We start from the raw sequence: 6,000 nt of genomic DNA, 5'->3' as shown, positions 1-6,000 counted from the left end.
ACAATGTGTACCGTTATGGGGCTCAACATGCAGTGTAAATACAAAAAGAACACTTGCATTTTGGACTTAACCCCTTAATGACCGGGCATGTTTGTACCTTAATGACCAAGCCAGATTTGTCAAATCTGGTATGTCTGACTTTATCAGAGAATAACTGTGAAAGTTTTGAATATCCAAGTAATTCTGACATTGTTTTTTCGTCACATGTTGTACTTTATTTTAGTGGTAAAAGTAGACTGATACGATTTGCGGAAATTAATTAAAAAATAGAAAAATGGAAGACATTTTGTAAAAATTACCATTTACCCTATTTTTAACTGCAATATGTCACATTTGTACATACATACTGTACAATTTTTTTAATTAAATATATATTTCTCTCTTTACTCTATTTTGGCAGCACTTTTGAAAAAATAAAATAAATTTTCAGCAATTTAGAGGACTTACAAATTGAATAATAATTTTATAAATTTTGAAGTACATTTTGTTTTCCTGCACCAAGCCAGGTTTTCAGAGGCTCATAGGTCTCAGAGTGATGGAAACCCCCACAAATGACCCCATTTAGAAAACTAGACCCCTTAAGGTGTTTACCTAAGGGTATAGTAAGTATTTTGACCCCACAGCTTTTTGCTAAATTTAATACATAGCAGGTGAAAAAAAAAAATTTCACTTTTTTTCATAAAAGTATCAGTTTGAAGACCGATTTCTTTATAAAGCGAACATGAAAATGAAGAAACACACCCCAAAATCCATCACCCTCTTTCTCCTGTTTTCAAAAATACCCACATTGTGGCCCTAATGCGCTGCCTGGACACACGGCAGGGCCCCAAAGGAAGGGAGGACCCGGAGGCTTTCAGGACTCATATTTTGCGTGAAAATGTTTTAGGCCCCACTTTGGAGAAGCTTTGAGCTGCCAGAACAATAGAAACTCCCCATAAACTACCCCATTTTGAAAACTAGACCCCTTAAGGTATTTATCTAGGGGTATAGTTAGCATTTTGACTACACAGGTTTTTCGCTAAATATATTGGAATTAGTCTGTAAAAATTAAAATTTACTTTTTTTCTGAAACAACATAGAAATTTTTATTATTTACAAGGAATAACAAAGAAAATGCACCCCAACATTTGTAAAGCAATGTCTCCCGATTACGACAATAGCCCATATGTGGTAATAAACTGCTGTTTGGACCCACAGCAGGGCTCAGAAGGGAAAGAGCGCCATTTGGATTTATGATTTTGCTGGAATGGTTTTCGGTGCCATGTCGCATTTGCAATGCACTGGAGGGACCAAAACAGTGGAAACCCACCAAAAGTGACCCCATTTTGGAAAAACCTTCAAGGAATTTTTCTAGGGGTATAGTGAGCATTTACACCCCACGGGTCTTTTGCAGAGTTTATTAGAATCAGGGCGCGAAAATTAATATCAACATTTTTTCCACTAAAATGTTGCATTTTCTCATTTTCACAAGGGATAAAAGAGGAAAAAAACAACCATTTTTTATAAAGCAATTTCTCCCGACTACGGAAATACCCCACATGTAGTCAAAAGTTTTTTCATTAGAAATGAATTAACCCTTTCAGGACTGATCCATTTTTTGCTGTCATATTTTAGATTTTCACTCCCCGCTTTCCAAGAGCCATAACTTTTTAATTTTTCCATCAATAGAGTGGTGTGAGGGCTTATTTCTTGCGGGAGGAGCTGCAATTTTTATTGGTACCATTTTTTGGTACATGAAAAGTGATTCAAAAGTTGTATTACATTTTTTTTTTAGAGCGAAGGTGACAAAAAAAAAAACAGCGATTTTGGCGGTTTCAATTATTAAATTTTTTTAAGGTGTGCACTGTGCAAATTAAATAATGGTATATTGTAATAGTTCGGACTTTTACGGACGTAGCGATACCAATTTTGTTCAATTTTTTACATTACTTTAGAAGAAAAATGCGAAAAGGTGTTTTGTTTTCTTAACTTTAAAAAAAAAAATTCTCACTACTAATAACTATAATTCTTCTACACATTTTATTAATCAATCCCCTTAGGGGACTTGATCCAGCGATCATTGGATCACTGGTACAATATACTGCAATACTAATGTATTGCAGTATATTGTTATTCTTACAGGCTTCTGTAACAGAGCGATCGCTGTACCTGTCCGTTAGTACCGAGGGGGCCTGCTGTAATACACAGCCGACACACGCAGCGTATGGAGCGGGCTCAGCACGTGAGCCGGCTCCATACATCAACCGCCGCACCATGACGGGCAATTAAGTCATAGTGCGCAAAGGGGTTAATGCACAGCGGATGGTTCAAAGTGAAAATTGCAATTTTCCACTGATACGTCATTTTAGTGCATAATATGTTGTGCCCAGTTTGTGCCACAGAAGACAAATACCTCATAAAACGTTAAGCGGATTCTCTCGGGTATGGCAACGCCATATGTGTGGGTGCAAACTGCGGCTTGGGCACGCTGCAGACCTCAGAAGGGAGGGAGCGCCATTTTGCTTTTGGAGCGCAGATTTTGCTTGGTAGGTTTCTGTTTTGGGTTTCGCTGGTATTTCAGTTTATAATGTGGGGGGCATGTGTAATCTGTGCGGAGAACATCAGGGCATAATAAGAGGGTATGATAATGGGGTAAATAAATAATATTTCATAGATGTGTGGCCGGTGTCGCACTGATAAATGGCGCCTGATCTTATCCACTTTTGGACACTGCACATTTTGCATCGCCATATTCTGAAAGCCAGAACTTTTTTATTTTTTCACCACCGGAGGCCTGAGGAAGACGCTAGTACAGCGTTGAAACGCGTAGCCATTAATGTTTCAATAAATCTCTATTTATTTATCTCCCTATCTATCATCATTAATTATCTTTAACAGCCACGCAGCAGCGCCCCATAGGATCCTCCCTTTTTTTCCACTACTTCTTTATGTTCTAACTAGCGGTGACCACCTGGTTTACCGGTTTGGATCCTGGCAGCAGCACTAGTGGGTTTACCTATTGCCTTTATCAAACACTGACGTGGTGAGCATAATAGACCACGTATACCACTCTTTTTTAACCTTATTGACCTGCACCATGTGGCGCCGTGCTTTTTGCTTCTCTGTTCAGGAAGCAGAGGCGGAACGGCCAGAGGCTGTTCCTCCGAGGCTTCCGTACATGGCAACCCGGAGGTCATTATCTGACCTCCGATTGCCGTGACAAGCATAGGTAGCCCCCACGATCACTTCGTGGGGGCTGCCGATGTGCTTCAAACCACTTAAATGCGGCGACGGCAATCCGTCGCCGCACTTAAGGGGTTAACTGCCGAAAGCAGCGGCGATGGTCCGCTGTCCGGCGAGACTGATGTCTCAGCTGTCTAGGACAGCTGTCAGCGCGCGTCTTTACACAGAGTGACAGTTTGAAATGCGGACGAAAATGAACGTCATGGTGCGGGAACTAGCAGCCGACCATGACGTTCATTTTCGTCCTTGGTCGTGAAAGGGTTAATAGGCTTACCACCCTTATTGTCTGTGGGATCCAGACAATTCTCATTCTACCCCTGCAGTTGCAGATTCTGAGCCAGGGACCATAAAAAAAGATAGAAATTGTCTCATAATCCAAAATTTTGCAATATTGAGCCGAGATATCTAGAAATATGGATCTCGTATTGATTGGGCCAGGGGTGGATTTGGAAGGGACCATGGGGGCAATTTCCCTCCACTAAACAACAAATATGTTTTTAATTTGCTGTTATCTGTTGGATTAATTCAATATAAAAGCAACTGCCTCACGTTCCAAAACATCTGCTAGTTATTGGAACTCCGCTTTTTCGACAGAAGATCGACCAAACATAGTATAAACAGTCCTCAGAAACATTTCAATATCTCCCATAAGTGAAACATTCTTGCAAGCATCCTCAATTCCTAACTCCTCCCGATGAGCCACACAGTGCTGTTCCAGCAATTGAGGTATTTCATTACGAAGTAGAGCAGAAACACCATTTTGCTTTACAAGCATCACAGAAGCTCCATCAGATGAGAACATCACCATTTTTTTGCAACTTCAGATCATTATCTGCAGAAACTGCTTAATGGCATCTGTCACTGACCTACTATCACGTGCCGTCAAATTTCTCAAGGCCGAAAATATGGTCTTATAAACGTAATTTACAAGGATAGAATTTTGCATACAAAATGAGCATTTTGCTCACTAATATATCAGTGCTCTCATCAACTACAAGTGTATGAAAAGTGGCACTGCGCAATTCAGCCATCATTTCTTCCTTAACTGTTTAATTGATGCTTTCCACAAATTCAAATGCATAGTTTTTACTATGCCAGGACTGTGGAATTGTTGTATACTTTGCCATGTGATCATGTATGTTTTGGACACAAAGCATTGATGCATTCATATTAAGAGCCAATAAAAACATGTTAATCAAAATTTTTACTTTTATAGGATTGACAGCTTTGCGAAGTGCCATTTCTGTGTGCAGTGTGTGACAGCACCTGTAATTAACCTCCTGAAGTCTGTCATTTAAGTTTGGCAACTGGCTCAATGTGTATTTTCTGCTTTTAAATGTCTCTTTAAATAATCAAGCTTCCAGCTAGCCTCCCACCATTTCCAGTAGTAAAATCACAACTTGCGCAAAACTTTCTGGCAAATTGTACAAGTTAATACATTTTCGGAGTCCTGGAATGTGAAAATTTCTCCTAATTTCACCTTCCGTTTTGTGGCAGAGATTGGAATTTCTGTCCCTACTATTTCACAAAGTCATTCCTTTTTAAAAAAAAGACTGCTGGGCTTTTTGGCAGTGCTGCCCTGTGTATCGTTTGAGAAACGTTTGGCCATAATGTCTCTGCAATTGTGGAACTAAAAGCCCTTACTAAATTTCTAGAAAGAGAGAGAAAGAAATTACAAATTACAAATTTGTTTACAGGCATAACTCATATCATAGATCTGTGCTGGAGCTGTATAGTTAAGGTGTCTTTACATGTTCAGATTATTGCATTCAATTTTTTAATCCAAACTTAGGAGTGGATTGAAAAAAAGAGTAGTAGTAGCATGTGTCCTTTATGCATTCTCTCTCTTGATGATGAACTACTGATTTTGGCTTCAAAAATTGCATGCAATTATTTGACCATGGAAAGGCACCTTAGTGATAAGGGCAGGATTCTGTGACTGAGATTAGGAAAGCCTTTCTCAAAGCAGGCTTTAGAAAAAGGCTTAAAGGAACAGTGTCATCACAAATTATTTTTTTATATGTTAAAGATGTTAGTGCTTTATTAAAAACGTTTATATTTATTTGTGTGTTTGTGTTTTACTTTTTCTTATTTTTACACTTTTTCTTCCCTATGGGGGCTGCCATTTTTTGTTCCATTTCTGTATGTGTCGATTAACGACACATACAGACATGGAATACGGCAGCCACAGTCCCATAGGGACTGCGAACGGCTCCCGTCCCATTCACTTGTGTGTACGGCGTCTGTGTGGGAACTGCGCATGCGCCGCTCCCACACAGTCCAATTTGAAATTGGCACCGTCCGGCGCCATTTTCCTGTGGACCGGAAGTCGCGGCCGGACAGTAATATTACTACTTCCGGTCGCGGCTTCCGGACTTGTGCACTTGGACCAGCGGCAGCAGACGGAGCGGACGGGCCGGAGGGAGCCGCGGCGGCAGGAGCAGGTAAGAGATTTATATGTATGTTCGTGTTTGTGTACGTTTACTACTGTATGTAAACCTACTACACTGTGTGTTAGCTCAAAAAATGGCGACACACAGTGTAGGAGGTTACACCGTTCAAACCCCTCGTTTATCCCGGCACTAGCCAGGATAAAGGAGGGGGGGATGCTGAGAGCTCACTAGAGCGAGGGCTTTTTACCCAATTTTGCAATGCTGCAATTTTGGGAATAGCTCCATCTAGTGACCAGAAATGGGTAATATTATAAATTAGAATTAATTTATAATATTTCCTGACTCGTGAAAAAAATAAAAAAATTTTGAACAATGTTTAATCACC

Source organism: Rhinoderma darwinii, chromosome 2 (genome assembly GCF_050947455.1).
Source record: "Rhinoderma darwinii isolate aRhiDar2 chromosome 2, aRhiDar2.hap1, whole genome shotgun sequence".
NCBI lineage: Eukaryota > Metazoa > Chordata > Amphibia > Anura > Rhinodermatidae > Rhinoderma > Rhinoderma darwinii.
The sequence above is the reverse complement of the archived record's forward strand: the minus strand, read 5'-3'. Positions refer to the sequence as shown.